The sequence below is a fragment of the Neovison vison genome, chromosome 4 (assembly GCF_020171115.1).
Source record: "Neovison vison isolate M4711 chromosome 4, ASM_NN_V1, whole genome shotgun sequence".
In the NCBI taxonomy this organism is placed as follows: Eukaryota; Metazoa; Chordata; class Mammalia; order Carnivora; family Mustelidae; genus Neogale; species Neogale vison.
The window spans coordinates 5,862,504-5,880,158 of NC_058094.1; positions in this window are offsets into that span (position 1 = coordinate 5,862,504).

The window sequence follows — 17,655 nt, forward strand, 5'->3', positions numbered from 1 at the left end:
TATTAAAGACTCTATGGCTTGCAAAACACTTACTAGCTTTCCCCAGTACTCAGTGTTACAGCTTGAACATATTACTGATCATTCAAATTTGAAATAAAGCCTTGCCAAATTCATTCAACATTCTGGAGTACTGAATGAAAGCAAATTCTTAAAAGCAAGAACATCCAAAACACAACTTTTGCAACTACTTGTCTATAAGACATACACAGAAAAAGGAAAAATAAAAGCTAATTTTAAGGCTTTTAAAGATAGAACTGGGGGCCCTGGGTGTCTCAGTTGGTTAAGTGTCTGGCTTCGTCTCAAGACATGATCTGTTGGGGTCCTAGGATTGAGCCCCTATCAAGGCTCTACACTCAGAAGGAAGTATGTTTCTCCCTCTCCCTCTGTCCCTCCCCAAAGATGTACCCCCTCTCTCTCTCTCTTTCTCTCTCTCTCAAATAAATAAAATCTTTAAATAATAAAATAATAATAAAATATACAGCCATGAGATATTATGTATAACCCCCAATTAAAGCTTTTTACATCAAAATAGGATCCTGTGTTTATTCTTTGTTTTTAAAAGAAGTTAATATTTTGACCCAATATTTATGAAATAGGTCTGTTCTAGACAAAAATATGGATGGATTGTGTCCGTTAGCCATCATGCTTGTCCTGGAAACAGTGAGAAGTAGAATTTAAGGCCTCTGTCTCCATATACCTACATTGTAGGGATACAGGGAGACTGAACGCAAGTAAATACATTTGCATTTTTATTTCAGTTTGTGAAAAGTGTTATAAAGAGCATAAAGCAGATTAACTTGCTAGAGTATTGGTGAAAAGTCAAATGCCCAGAAGGCTCCTCCACAGACGTGTCCTTTGCAATGAAAGCTGAGGATGAGGGTGATTCAGCCACGTGCAAGGCCAGGGAAGTGTGCTCCTGGCAGCATCTGGTCTACAAGGACCCGGTGTGTAGACACCAATAAGGCTAGCTGCTAGCTGGGGTATCAGTGAGCTGAATGACTCTGGAGGTAGGTAAGAAACAATCCATGATATAGTTTGAAGGTAGTAAAAGCACTTTAGTTTTCACAGTATTAACCAAATTGGAAAGCCTTTCAAATGTTTTCAGTAGAGAGCAACCTTACCAATTTTTTTATTTTTTATTTTTTATTTTTTTTAGTTGTGTCAGCATGGCCAAGTAGTCTAAAGTGCCTGACTCAAGCACTTGTTTCCAAATATTTATTTTAGAAAGAATACCTGAAACAAATGGGAAAGACAGCAGGAAAGACAAAGAAGTCTGGAAACCCACACAGTCTTCCTGGTAAGGGAATGGTGACCAGGGCTGCCAGGGGGCAGATAAGGGAAGGAAGATGTGGGGGAGAGGGAAGCTTCAGGATTCTCCTGTCTGCAAAGAGTCTCAGAGAGGTGAGTTCAGTTTCAATAGTCAGATTGCAACCAGGCTCCCAACAGCCAGTCTGGATCATTTGTAGGATTCTGAATCACAGAGACCAATCTTGATCCTCTCTCATAAAAGTTTGTGTCATAGGTTTCTTAACACTTTATAAGTACTAATTCATGTATCGTATCAATTAATGCATTTAATACATTGAGAGACCCATGAGAAAACAGCATAGGAGTTTGGAAAGTTTATAGTACTACACACGATTGGATAGATTTTCATTTGGCTGAGTATAATGTGATAACTTAAACAAAATACTATGTTTTAGAGATATCTTCTGGTTAAAATCAAGACTCTTTTTCATCTTAGTTCCTAGCTTCTTGGTACATACATGTCTTCCAAAGAATTCTTTGTTTAACCTTGTTCTTATGTTTATGTTCATTTTTATATCCTATGGTCCTTGTAAATCTAGAATGTGTAACAAAATAAAATCATAGTGTCTCTGAATTAGAGGGTGCAAGAGGGATCATGAAACTATCCCATCCTTTATCTCACTGATGAGGGAACTAATGGAAAAACCGTTAAGGAGAAGTAAATTTACTAATCTAGAGTCTCTCTTACTAAGCTGGTAAAGAAAAGGGGGAGGGACTCCTTATCAATAAATACAGTGAGTGCGTGGAAATTTGCACAGCTTATTAAGAATCATATATCTCGGGAAGAAATAAGTCTTGCAAACACTTTTGCAACTCGTGCTCAACCAAATGTAGAAGAAAAGATGGAAGATGTGCTCCCAGGAAACGTAAATGTTTTTCCCAGGTAGATCAACATTCGAGACAGAGGAGAAAGCAGAAAGTAAGGAGAAAGAATATGGTATCTTGTTTTCTTAATTCCTTTTCTTTTAGACGTTACTTAAGTACAGTTTGGAAATTTACATTATAAACACATTCCCATTGTTTCTTGTTTATTGTACACATTTGTGATGATGTTAACATATAATGAAAATGTATATACTTTGTATCCTGTAGCAAATGTTCGCTCGTTCTTTATTGCATGTTTTATTATTCTTACAAAATCCAGAGGTAAAAAGCACTATTTCAGGTGCTGGTATAGATTGTTACCTAGTCTGTGTGTATATTATTTGACATTCCAGAGAAGCTCTGACGCGCGATAAAGCAAACCAGGTAAAAAGACTTCCCACTACAGACTATTTTAATAAGATTTATTTCTTCATGAGTTACATTTTATATAGCCCAAACAGAGAGATGCAGAGATGGGATAAAAGGATGGGGTCTTAGCTGAATATTGATTTTTTTTTTTTTTTTTAGAGGCATCAGTCAGCCATTACTATAAAATAACAGTCACTCCCTCACTTTTACACCTTGGCATAATTCCAAAGCAGTAACTCTAATAGGACCCCGAGGCCCCTAAAACCCCATGCAGAAATGGTATTTGTGGTTTCATTTGGTAAGTAAAAATTAAGCTGAGAAATATGAGATGACATTGTTTGTTAATTCCTCCAGTAAAACCTCAACAGATGTATTGTCTTATGCAGAGAATCTGATATTCAATTTGTATGTATAGTTTTCAGTGGGAAAAGAGGGAAATTGAGGACAATCTAATACAAATATGCTAAAAAGATTTCTTCTGGTGTGTCTTAGAATTTGTAATGGTTCTTAAATATGCCAGTTTACGGAAAGTAAAGACAAAATAATAATAATAAATAACAAGTATCACGTTAGAAGCTCAGATGCTTTTTCCATCGCAGATAAGTCAGGCAGCCAATGATGTCACTGAATAACATGCAGATGGTGTAGCCTTTTTTCAAAGAGAAAACAAACTGAAGAAAGCCAGTAATTTTTTAAAACTGTAATAGCGAATTTGAATCATCTGGGAGACTTAAAAAAAAAAAAAAGTATATGTGGGAATAAACAGATCTTACACCTAAAGCATTGATTAAATTAGTCTGCAGGTGGGGACCACATGTCCTTTAAAGCTCCCAAAGCGATTTTAATGTATTGTTAAAGGGAGCTATTCCGCTGGTATAGAAAACCACAGATAAGACAAGATGTGACTTTGTCTCGCTTTTTAAAGAAAAAAGAAATCAATTAGGGATTTAAACTAATTGGAAACTCCATGTGAATTATTTGATTGATATGGTGGGGAAAATATTGTTGTGAACTATTTTATGTAAAGTGTTCAAATTGAAAGAAAAAAATGACAAAGAAGAAACAAAATGCAAGGCATTCTTGCATATAGCCTTATGACTTACTTAGCCCTGGGGTGTTCAGTAGATGCCTGAAGTTCTGTAATCATTTCTTTTCTTTCCTTTTTTTTTAAGATTTTTTTTTTTAATTTATTTGACAGAGATCACAAGTAGGCAGAGAGGCAGGCAGAGAGAGAGAGAGGGAAGCAGGCTCCCCGCTGAGCAGCGAGCCCGATGTGGGGCTCGCCGATCCCCGGGATCATGACCTGAGCCCAAGACAGAGGCTTTAACCCACTGAGCCACCCAGGTGCCCCTGTAATCATTTCTTATTAAAATACTTTAATAGGATCACTGAAGATGGGTTCTAGCAATATGGCTCCTACATCACTCTTTTACTGACTAGTTTCAGCTTCAAATCATATATCCCTCTATTCCACCCTTTTAAATACCTCAGATGGTTTAATAATTTATAAAAGTGGTAAAATTTATGGCCGAATATATACACACTTCCAGAATGTGAGGACTCTCTTATGCCAAGGGCAGTGGTTTGGAATGGATCCAGTCGACTCTGGAAGATGAATTGACATACTTGAGCAAAGGTGAGTTCACTTAACACAGGAAGCCATGGGAAATATGTATGGGAGAAGAATGGTACGATGAAGAAGACACATGTGATCTCTTCTCTCCAGGCAAGAGATCATCAGGGCCTGGACTAGCGAGATCAGGTAAGAATATGAAATGGAAGAGGATGTTTAGGATGGATTTTAGAAGAAGGATTATTATAAAGCTTTTTTATTCTTCCCATGGTCACTGTCTTGACTTGTCATGGTGTTTTTTACTTGCCACTTATTGTCATTGTAAAGAGAGAAAATAAAATTTTAAATCATTTAGCATGAATTGTATGTTTCTCTTGTGAAAGTAGAGTTTTGAATGCAAGCATAAAAGTCATATGAGGAATCAATAAAATACATATTTATAATTCATAATTCGTACATGTCAATGTGCCTCATTCCCATAAGAACAACGTAAAAAGTGCACAAAATAAACTTGACTGTTTTTATTGGATTTGTTATGCATACTTTTTAGGGACCCTTGGTACCTGTGATTACTGATGAGTCAGGGAAGACTGAGAAGAAAAGGCACTGGGGTTGCTGTTTCATTCCTTCTCTGTAATCATTTTGATGTAGTTTTTGGAGTAGCATGGCTCAGGTCCAGAGCCAAGAAAGAATTCTTGAGACATCTTGGGTACAAAAAAAGGAGGGTTTATTAAAGCACAGTGAGAGGACCAGTTGGCAGAAAGAGCCGCTGCCCCAGGATTATGGGAACCAACTGATTAAATACTTTGGAGTTGGGGGAAATAAAGGAAGGGGAAGTTCCAAATGGATTTTCATATGCTAAAGAAGACTCATAGGATACTGGAGGCCTTACTATTGTCAAGCTAAGGTAGTTTTTCCCTCTAGCAAAGTAATAACATTAAGTCACTTGGGAGTTTCCTAGAGGAACTTTATACTCTGCCTGTCTCAAGTGTTGGTTAATGGGCAGCAAATTATAAGGACATTTTTTTATTCTTGTTTTTTTTTTTCTTTTCCAATTTATTTATTTTCAGAAAAACAGTATTCATTATTTTTTCACCACACCCAGTGTTCCATGCAAGCTGTGCCCTCTATAATACCCACCACCTGGTACCCCAACCTCCCAACCCCCCCCCCACCCCCACCCCCACCCCCCCCCCCGCCACTTCAAACCCCTCAGATTGTTTTTCAGAGTCCATAGTCTCTCATGGTTCATCTCCCCTTCCAATCTACATTTCCTTCTTCCTTTGTTTCCCAAATTAACTTCAACTTAAGTGGTTGGCTAATACAAGGGGTAACATGAAGAAGAAAGCTTATTACAGAGGTCCTTCCTTGGTCATTCAATATTCTTTGAATATTATTGTCTTCTTTCTTTGAGTTTGGGTTTGGATGGAAAGCATGGCCTCTAGAGTTGCCAGCAGCCCAGTCAATCACAGCTGTAGCATGCTTGCCTTATATTTTCTTTGAGATTCCCCGACTTCCACCAGGATTCTGTGCTGAAGGACATTGTGGATGCTAACTTACTTAGGAGTTACAAGGAACAGCTTAACTCCTGTGTTGGTGTATATGCTCCATCGTCATTTAAAGTGAGCAGAATTTACCACCTCAAAATATACCTCTTTGTCATAAGGATTATCTTGAGCTTGCTCTTTGTAAGAAATGGAAGATGCAGAAGAAGAGTTGAAAATCAAGTAGAACTTAGCTTTTTGTAAGAGAAATTTACATGGATAAGAGAAATCTCTATTTGGCAGGTGTCTTCCTCTCTGTACCCAGAAGAAGAGGATGACTGAATCTCTAGGAACTCCTATCTGTGAAGAAAACAAATGACTTAAGTCTACATAACAATTATGTCCTTGCTTACTGTGCTCTGCCTAATAACCACCCATAACTGGCTTTCCTCCTCTGTGGACTTCTTTCCTCTTCAGCTGGAAATGGTATTCAAGGTGGTAGTTTGGGCCATTTTGGAGACTTACTTGGTTTCTTTGAAGCTCTCCTGTGTATACAGAGTTATACATGTTCTTAAACTTCTTTTTTGTTTTTCTCCTGTTAATCTCTCTCTTATTGGGGAGGGGGGCAGTCTCAGCTAAGAATCTAGAGGTGTAGAGAGAAAATTATTTCCCCCCATACATTCCACCAGATTTCCTTTATAGAACACCCCAGTTCAAATATAAAACTACTAACAAAACATGGGTCCCCATGAGCATGGGACCCTATGTAACTGCATATGTCACATGCCCATGGAATGAGCACTGCTTCTAAACAATGAGAACAGAGCAGGAGGCATGGACATATATAATAGGGCCATTTTCCTGAAACCTCTGTCTCCTGTCTTTCAGTACAGGAGACTGAAGAAATCCACAGTACCCAGAATTTTGGAGGGAAGCTTTACCTCTAGGCAGAAGCAAAGAAACAACTAAAGTGGCTAATACTGATTTCCTGCCAGCATCTCCCAGTTCATGGGGGTGTGTGACCTGTCCACCATTCTAGTCTCTGCTGTGATTAGTAAATGCTTCTCTCTGTTGTGGTAAGTTAAATAGGATACTTTCTTTGACCCTGTGTTTGTTTTCCATTTCAAAGCAATTGGTATTTAAAAGCTCCTTAAAGTGTTGACAGGAATTGGCAAAGCCCGTTAAGGAACTCATCATTTTGCCAGATTTTCACAAAAGCTTTGTCCTGTTGAGCAGACCTTGTTTAAACTCTCTGGTATGTTTATTTGTTCTAAGATGTTTCTGTGCACAGTGAGTTTGAGACTTCGTATTTTTTTAAGATGTATTTATTTATTTTAGAGAAAGCATGAGTGGGAGAAGCAGAGGGAGAGAGAGAAACTCAAGCAGACTCTGCACCGAGTGTGGAGCCCAACATGGGGCTCGATCTCATGACTCTGACATCACAACCAGAGCCAAAACCAAGAGTTGGATGCTTAGCTGACTGTGCCACCCAGGCACCCGAAAATATTTGTGATTTTAAATAAAAGTTACTTGAGAACAAGGCTGCGCAAAGACACTCCGACACTCCTCTATCCCCTGAAAGCAGGAAATAAATCTCCCATGTTGAAGGTGCCAGGAGCCAAACAGCTATTCTTATCACTAGAGACGGAACATTTGGAACCCAGAAGGCTGTACAAACACACTTGTTACTTTTAACATATTTACTCCCCCAACCCAAATTCTGTTTAGAATTCCTTACTAATCAAAGCTTTCAAAGTTCAGTTTTCTTTGTTTTATCAATTCCTCATAGACTTCCTCTCTCCTTGTCTGAAAAGTGTAAAAAAAAAAACTTATGGCCTTGATCATTTCTTTTGGGCTCAATTTCATTGTTGGGCCTCCATCCACACTTAATAAACTTTTTTTTTTCCTCCTGTTAATGTGTCTCCTATAAATTTAGTTCTTAATCCAACTGGAAGACCTTTAGGGTAGAGAAGAGTTTTTCCTTCCTTTCAGTTACAACTCAAGACCATGAAAGCATGTAACACAATTCTGGAATCATGGCAAACAGCCACTTGAAAGGTGTATGCACAGGCCATGGGGGAATGCAAAGTTAATAATATTACCACTTCTCTCTCTAATTACCACTCAGTCTGGCCAATGAGAAGATGGTGTGACAGTGTGGCAAGACCACACACCTAGAGAGTAAATCTAGCCTTAGATGGAGGCTGTGCCATTAAAGTAACCAAGGCTCATTTATTTGGTTTTTTTTTGTTTTGTTTTGTTTTGTTTTTTTTATATATATAAAGACCACTTATGTTCCAGTTGGTATGATAGGCATCAAGGATACACCAGGAAACCAGAATAACAAAATCCCTGCTCTCATGCACAGTAAGCCTATTACACCCATATTTGTCATTAATAACACTGATACAAAAATATGTACTCTCTCGGTTTTTCTGTACATTCAAACAAAATTACTTGTGCCAACCCTCTTGGTAAAGTGATTTCTCCCCAAACGCTCATTGATCACTTGTAATGTGCATGAGAGACAGAAGATGCAAATTCCACTAAATGTTCAGCCCTGTGAGAGTTTAATCTCTAAGAAAAGAAGCTGTAGAAATGTAAATAAATAACCTCTTCTGGATGAGATTAAGGTACAAAATATACTAGGGAAGGGGGCGGTAAATAAAAGAACATCTAATGTTGTTTAAAGGAGTTGTATCATCCAACACTTGACAAAGCTTTTTGTTATTTGAGCAGAGCTTGAAGATATGTTTGCTGAAGGGATCATGCTGGGGGAGTATTATGGACAGAGGAAACATAAACTGTGTGTATGTGTGGGTATGGGTGTGTAAAGATAGAGTTGTAGAGTTAAAGAGAAAAATATTTGTTGGGTTTTTCTTAAACTATCTTTTCATTACATTTAACAGATGTCTTGTCAATTTTAGGGAAAGTTTTTTTTAAAAAAATGAAATTAATCTCTTATTGTATTTAAAATCTAGCAGTCGGGCGCCTGGGTGGCTCAGTGGGTTAAGCTGCTGCCTTCAGCTCAGGTCATGATCTCAGGGTCCTGGGATCGAGTCCTGCATCGGGCTCTCTGCTCAGCAGGGAGCCTGCTTCCTCCTCTCTCTCTGCCTGCCTCTCTGCCTACTTGTAATCTCTCTCTGTCAAATAAATAAATAAAATCTTTTAAAAAAATAAATAAAAAAAAATAAAATCTAGCAATCATGTGGACTCTCCAATGGGCATAATTTTGCATTGTGCCAACTATCTCCTTATGAAATGAGTTGATCTCTATTCTCTCTCTCTCTTGAATTTTAATGTTATTTGGATATTTTTTTTAACTTCTCAGGATCTTTCTTTTATTTTTTTCTTTATTAAATTTTTATTTTATAGAAATTGAAAAAAAACAATAGAACAAATCAATGAAACTAGGAGCTGGTTCTTTGAAAGAATTAATAAGATTGATAAACCCCAGGCCAGACTTATAAAAAAAAAAAAAAAAAAGAGAGAAAGAATCCAAATAAATAAAATCATGAATGAAAGAGGAGAGATCACAACCAACACCAAAGAAATACCAATGAACAATTATAAGAACATACTATGAGCAACTCTACGCCAACAAATTTGACAATTTGGAAGAAATGGATGCATTCCTAAAGACATATAAACGACCAAAGCTGAACCAGGAAGAAATAGAAAACCTGAACAGACCCATAACCAGTAAGGAGATTGAAACAGTCATCAAAAATCTCCAAATAAACAAAAGCCCAGGGCCAGACGGCTTCCCAGGGGAAATTCTACCAAACATTTAAAGAAGAACTAATTCCTATTCTCCTGAAACTGTTCCAAAAAATAGAAATGGAAGGAAAACTTCCAAACTCATATTATGAGGCCAGCATCATCTTGATTGAAAACCAGACAAGGATCCCATCAAAAAAGAGAACTACAGACCAATATCCTTGATGAACACAGATGTGAAAATTCTCACCAAAATACTAGCCAATAGGATCCAACAGTAGATTAAAAGGATTATTCACCACGACCAAGTGGGATTTATTCCAGGGCTGCAAGTTTGGTTCAACATCCGCAAATCAATCAATGTGATACAACACATTAATAAAATAAAGAAAGAACAAAAACCATATGATATTCTCAATAGATGCTGAAAAAGCATTTGACAAAGTACAGCATCCCTTCCTGATCAAAACTCTTCAAGGTGTAGGGATAGAGGGCACATACCTCATTATTATCAAAGCCATCTGTGAAAAACCCACCACAAATATCATTCTCAATGGAGAAAAACTGAAAGCTTTTCTGCTAAGGTCAGGAACATGGCAGGGATGTCCATTATCACCACTGCTATTCAACATAGTACTAGAAGTCTTAGCCTCAGCAATAAGACAATAAAAAGAAATTAAAGGCATCCAAATTGGCAAAGAAGAAGTCAAACTATCACTCTTTGTAGATGATATGATACTATACGTGGAAAACCCAAAAAGGTCCACTCCAAAACTGCTAGAACTTGTACAGGAATTCAGTAAAGTGTCAGGATATAAAATCAGTGTGCAGAAATCAGTTGCATTTCTTTATACCAACAATAAAACAGAAGAAAGAGAAATTAAGGACTCAATCCCATTTACAATTCCACCCAAAACCATAAGATACCTAGGAATAAACCTAACCAAAAGGACAAAGAATCTGTACTCAGAAAACTATAAAGTACTCATGAAAGACATTGAGGAAGACACAAAGAAATGGAAAAATATTCCATGCTCATGGATTGGAAGAACAAATATTGTGAAAATGTCTATGCTACCTAAAGCAATCTACACATTTAATGCAACTGCAAATTGAAAAGCTCAGGGAATATCTCTGATCAGTTGATTTGTGTATACGCATGGATCATACATCAACCACTATAGCCAAGGGACAAAGTTTCTCCTGGGTCAAAGGCCTAGCCTTACAGATGTTAGGGTTAGCTAGAGAATCTCCCCATCCCAAAGAGATGGAGGCATGGGTCCTTCTGGGATCATGATGAGGAAGATCCTGGTTAGGGCTGAGAGGAAGGTCAGGGAGGTGGCTTTTGAATTGAGCTTTAAGATGACTTAACTTAGCCATGAGCAAGAGAATAGGCTGGAAGGGGGTAGTATCGGGATTTAGGAAGAGGTAGTAGATTATAAGAAGTGCGTGGGAGGAGGCAACCACAGTAAACTCTGACAACTAAACTTGGAAAAGAAATGAGAAGATGAAGAAAGCATGCACCCAGACAAGATGAGTAATTGTGATAAAGTCTAGTGATGCATTATAAACATGCCTCTCCCAAACAAATGCAGGCTCAAGACAAGACAGTAGTATTAACGATATGGTTTATTATGTTCATTATTTGAATTATGTAAAGTCAAGGAATTTTATTTAATAAAGTCTTCTCAAATCTTAATTATGTTTAATGGCAAAGCCTTAATCTTAAATAGCAAAATTAATAACAAAAGAAATCCCATTAATATTAATAATGGTTTATTTAAGGTCTGCTCTGCATGAAATTTAAAAATTCCATTAGATGTTTTCATCCAAATTCCATTCTCATATTTTGTAGCTTCTCTGGATCTGGCAGGTTCAGAACGTGGTATTGGCGGTAGCTGGGAAAACACTTGGAACTGCTTTGATCCTGGACAACACTTAAACAGTCCTTCAGGGTAGAAACACTTTTTCATCTTCTGCTCTATTAACTCTTGCCCCTTTTTTAGGGTCAACTCAAATTTTACTTCCTCTGTGATTTTTTTCCCTCATCTTCCTCCAGTCCTTAGAGATAAAGATGGCCTTGCCTATCCCATCCTTTCCAAGTGGTACTTAATGCAATGGTTTCTAGTACTTTATTCAATATATTCAATCATTAGACTAGATCTTCCTGGACACTCAAGGAATGGTTATTCATCTCTGTATCCCTCATACTTGAGATAATATCTGGAATACATTTGCTCAACTTGTACCTATCTTGCAATAAGTTGATGAATGAAATAATGAACAAATAAATAAGTTTTGTTCTGATTCAAATGTTTTAGAAAATATATCTATATATTCCTGATTCAGATAAGTTCAGCTCTCTACCACCTACAGCTAATACTGCTACTGTAGAAGGTGTGCTGAAGGTTTTGGGTAGGAAAAAACAATAAATAATATTGTATTTCCTTATTTGGAAAAATCAGTTAAAAATATCTATATTAGATGGTTGTCTTGAAGGTCATATGAGATAATCCTAAGCAATCAGCTTTTGGGACAATAACTTGCCAATGATAGATGCTTAATGAATATAGAATATATCTGTATGGGAGAACAGTCTTAGAAATTTAAAAATAGTTCTTCAGCAACACTTTCATAAATTGAGTATCTGAATCTTTTTTTAAATTTGACATATGTGGTAAATAATTGAATTTAGATAATTTTAGATAGTATAGATTTTAGATGGAAGGTTTGTGTTTTTCTTTTCACTTTAGTCTGTCTTAACCTCAAGTTTATACTTATAAATATGAGAGATTTTATTCTATAATGGCCACATCTAAGTGTTTTTTGTTTTCTTTAGACTATACTATCTCTAACTCACTCTGATAAACTAAAATTGGAAGTGTTAATGAACTCAAAACTCATTATTTACTTCTTCTTTTAAGATGGACATTTCCATCCTCAGGTTCTGATATACATAAAATGAAAACTTAAATTAATGTATTTGATTTGCTGTTTTGTAATATATTATATTGCTTTGTAAAAGTAATACCGCTTTATGTGAGGGGTTTAGAAAGCATAAATGAGCTTAAAAACAACATTTAAAAATGGATTATTCACTAAGAAGTGTACAGTAATTGTACCTTGGTATGGTTCCTTCTATCTTTTTTTTCCATAAAATATTTTATAAATATAATTCAATAGTTTTTTTATTAAATGACTGATATGTAGGCACTTCTAACATTTTGTGTATGTAAGTTATACAGTATGTTATAATGTGATAAATAACATGGAAATATACACACAAAAGGAAAAGTTCAGGCTGCAATTTTAAGTAAGGTAGTCTGGGTATGGGCTGCTAAGAGAGAAATATCTGGACAAAGATTTGAAGGTGATGGTAAAGTTAACATATTTTGAGGAACGGTAACCCAGGCATTAGGAGAGTCAATGTGAATGCCTAAGACACAGAATCTAGGGAATTCAGGTGGGACCAAATAAATCAGTGTGAATGATGGAAAGTCAATAGATGTACATAACAGGATATGAAGTGAGAAACAACGGAGGCCAGATCATGTAGGTTTTGTGAGACTTAGGTTTCTACTCTGAAAGAAAGAGGTATTCGGGTTTATAACAGGATCCTCCTGGATGCTATGTTGAGAGCAGATGGTAGGCAGGCCCGCGGTGATATCAGTGAGGCCACTGTAGTAATTCAGTGGATCCTGTTGGCAAACAGGATTGTATTTCCTTATTTGGAAAAATCAATTAAAAATATTTATATTAGATGGTTGTCTTGAAGGTCATATGAGATAATGCTAAGCAATTAGCTTTTGGGACAATAACTTGCCGATGATAGATGCTTAATGAATATAGACTATATCTGTATGGGAGAACAGTCTTAGAACGTAGTCCAGAATGCAGATGCTAGTGTGCATCCTGCTATTCAGTCTGCATCACCCCAGATCACACGGTCACAGACCTCTAACCACAAACTTCTATTGTCATAAAACATTCCACCCTTAAGAATGTATCGTGATTAACTTTAGGCACCTTGGAGACAGAAAACAGCATGCTAACCAACCTGACATCTAAAAAGATCATCCCAACTAGTATTTCTAAACACAGTCCACTAATTGATGAAAACAAACTGCATGGCCTGCTGCCTGTTGGCGCCTTTGCTACTATTCTACCTTGGCTCCTCTCCTCTTACCTCCTCCATAAACTCTCTTTTCTTCATTTCTGAGGTGTTAGAGAGTTTAGAAATCTGAAGATGTAATTGTGTTAGGGAAAAAAGTCAAGTCAAATCCCTTTGTTTGTATAGCTAAAGAGAGTCCAGAAAGTATATTACTCTTCTGCAGTTGAGTAATTTTCAGAGACACACATGTAACGCACATCCAATCCACGGCTCAAAAGGGAGAGTGAACACAACGAGGGAAGAATATTAAGGAAACTCTTCGCTCTAAAAAGTAGAAGGTACTAATCAGTGTTCTGCCAAAGCTAGGTATGTATAGACAGCTTCTAAATTGGGTCCTGATGATCTCTGCCTGTGGTGCCTATGGCTTTATAATCCTCTTTCCATCACTAATTTGCTTCTAATCAACCAAACACCTTAACACTGAGAGGACATAACTTTTGTGATTAGGTTTGAAGTGATGAAGCAAATGCCATATGGTGACCTGTGACCACATGAGAGGAACTAGGAGTGGCCTGCATTCAATGGTCAGCAAGAAACTGTGGCCTCAGTCCAACAACTTGAAAAAAAACAAGAATCCTATGAACAGGTGGATATGCATAGAAGTGGACCCTTCCCAGTCAAGTATTCGAATGAGATACCATCCCTGACCAACACTTATTGTAGCCTTTAAAGATCCTGAAGCAGATGTCCAGCTAAGCCATGCCTAAATTCTTGACCCACAGTCACTGAGAGATGACATTTCTGTGTGGCTTCAAGCTGCTAACTTTCATGGTAGTTTTAATGTACCAATAGATAATGGATGCTAACTTTCATTTCCTCGTGCTATTTTCTTAAGTTACAACAGTTAAGAAAATTACCCTTTAATTATTTTAAGCATGCATTATATCATTAGACATTTAAGCAAAACTGTTCAAAAAGAATCTGACATATTCAAGTTTACTCTTAAGAAAACCTATCGTTATTTTTTTTTTTTTAAGATTTTATTTATTTATTTGACAGAGAGAGATCACAAGTAGGCAGAGAGGCAGGCAGAGAGAGAGAGAGAGGAGGAAGCAGGCTCCCTGTTGAGCAGAGAGCCCGATGCGGGGCTCGATCCCAGGACCCTGAGATCATGACCTGAGCCGAAGGCAGCGGCTTACCCCACTGAGCCACCCAGGCGTCTCAAAACCTATCGTTATTAAGAATGTGATTATTTTAGTTTATTTGCGTAATTTATATTAACACCCCACAAGTTATGAATTTTAAGTCAACCCCACAAGTTATGAATTTTAAGTCAATACAAGAGAATGAAATGGTGATGAAAGAGAATTTGATGTTGAAATCTAAAATAATTCTCATTAAAAAAGCAGACTTCTGTAATTGAAAAAAAGATTCCAAAAATCTGACATGCTCTTTTGGGCACTATTGATGCCAACCAACTCTGGCTAAATAAATTAAAAAAAAAAAAAAAGGAAATCCTTTTTTAGGGGAGAAGAAGAGAAGAAGTTATGCACCAACTATAATAAAAGTATTGCTGAATTACCCTCCAGAAATGTAGGAGTCAAGATGGAACAAAGAAATCATGAATGGAACTTTATGGATCTCCCCTCTTGGAGAAATGATTGACATGTCAGCACTCATAAACTCCTAAGTCCCTCTCTTTAAGTTACACAAGACAATCTCCAGGGAGTAAATATAAGTTGGAGGGAGGGACAAAATGGGTATTTAACATAGGCAGAGTTTCTGATGGATACACCTTCAGAGGGAGGACCCAAACAGCAAGAACAATGCCTGACACACAGTGGTCACCAAATTTACATGGTTGAGTGAATGAGTGAATGAATCATAGTGATCTGGCTAGCAAAAGAGAAAAAAAAATCTTCAAGTGCTATTTACAATTTTAACATTATGATTGGCAGAATAGTGGTCCCCTAAAGATGTATACATCCTACCTAACCCCTGGAACCTGTGAAAGTATTATCTTCCTTGGCAAAAGGGACTTTATAGATATGACTAAATTAAGAATCTTGAATAAGAAGGATAATCTCCTGGATTATCCAGGTAGGACCATTATAATTATTAAGATTTCTTGGGGGGGGCGGCAAGAATGTCAGATTCAGAGAAAATGTGAGGACAGAAACAGTGGTCCCAGTGATGGAGGGTCATTGTGACACACTTTATATTAGCCCATCCAATTCAGGGTAGAAGGAAAGCTGACTCTATGCAAGCTACCAAATCTCCTTCTCTTGGCTTCTGTCCCTTCATCTTAAAAAAAAAAAAAAAATAGAATATGCATGACATAATGACATGCATAATAGAATGCATGACATAATTATGAGAAGCTAATGTGACCATCCAAGGATGTGCTTTGAAAAGTATCTGACATGTGGTGCATACTCCACAAATATCAGTTATTTTTAACAAGACTATTGGAGAATACCAAACAATCAATAATCTAAAAATAATAGCCATGGTAATCTGCATATCCTTAAAGGTGTTTTAGAGCAGTGCCTCTGTCCTAGCCTATGAAGAAAGCAAAGCTGTTTGCTTTTCAAGAGCAAATTCAATTGAATGCAAATTCAAGAAGTGAATTGCTGTAAGCATATCTACCTCTTTTTAGCCATTCCTGTAGCTGTCCCCTTCTTCTAGTATAACTTTCTAATATACAACCAAGGGGGTGTCCTCCTAGCACCTCAAGTGGGCTCTGTGAGGCTCTGTGAACTCACAGGTGAATTACCTTCACTCTTCTGCAATGTCATATGTTTCCTATGACAGCAAGTCTTCTTTCTTCTTTACTTGCCCTACTCACTCCAGAATTCTCAGATCCTTTCTTCTATCTCTTACCAGCCAAACTTTCTAAAGATAGATTACTTTCCATCTTCAATAAAGGCATGTGAGGGACCATTTGAGACCCCTTCTAAAAGTAAATGTCTGAGTTTCTGGAGGGACATGACATCTACGACAAACCAATCTTGCTGAGCTAGGATGCCACGTTGCCATATGGAATGTGAAACCCCTGGCACAGTGCCTAGTATATAACAGGTACTCAATGAATAATGACTATTGTTATTTATATTATTGGTACTATTGCCACCACTACAACCCTTACAGCAGTCTGTCTGCACAGCTAGACTGCAAGAGAAGGAAGTACACCTCATTGATCTTAGGAATCTGTCCCAATGCTGAGTACAGGGCCTGGTGCTCACACAACAGGCGTTTGCTAAATGTGTAGCCTCAAGATGACTTCCTCTAGGCACATCTCAAAGATCTCCTTTGCACAACATGCCCACATCTGCCTACAGGGCAACATCAGCAGAACAACAGCCTGGGTGCAGCAGGCTGTTAATGACCTGTCTCTGAGGAAATACTACCCAGTACTAAAATGACTCACCACCAAAAGGTGCATTTTATGGTGTCATTTTTCTTCTGTGATATTTTGTGCGGCGTTAAATTTTATCCATAACAATTGAGATTCTAAATCCAGGCTTAAAGGCAGAGGGCCAGGGAGGGGGCTATCATTATGGTGATATTGGGAGCAATGATTGCATTCAGCAGTGAAAGGAGGATTCTGCTTCAGTGTCAATGCCTGATAATTAACTAGGAGAAAGCTTCTTCTTTGCCCCGGGTGAAACAGTTAAATTCCAAGTCAAGATGCTGGGCTGGAGAGAAGATAGAATAATGTGCCTCCAGCTCTCTTACCTGTCATACTAGCAAGTCACATCTGTAAAAAGTCAGATTTCTTTCTTAGAGGTGCTGAAACAGCTTTGTGCTCTCTTCTGGCTTCATTCATTCAATCCATCCTTTCATCTATGTGTAGACATACAATTAAACCCACCTCTCACCCCTGCTCAGCCTCCCACCTCTTTCCCATGCATCCCTGGGACTACTCCAAACATAACCAGCAGACACCCTGCCACTTCCTTTCTGTTCATCCTGAAGACCTGGCTCACCCCACCGGTTATTTCTACAGCCCTGAGGATACAGGGGAAACAGGACATTTCTCCCTACTACTGTGATTCTAGAACATTTTCTCTCCCCCAAAAATGACTCAAGTTATAAATTGTGTCACTCACTACCCCTCTTTGTCCTTGTCATTTATTTCTGTATTGCAAATATTACACTTTTATCAATACCAGAGGCACATTTTCAATTCCATGGGGATTTTAGCCCCTGCCCTGATGTCCTTT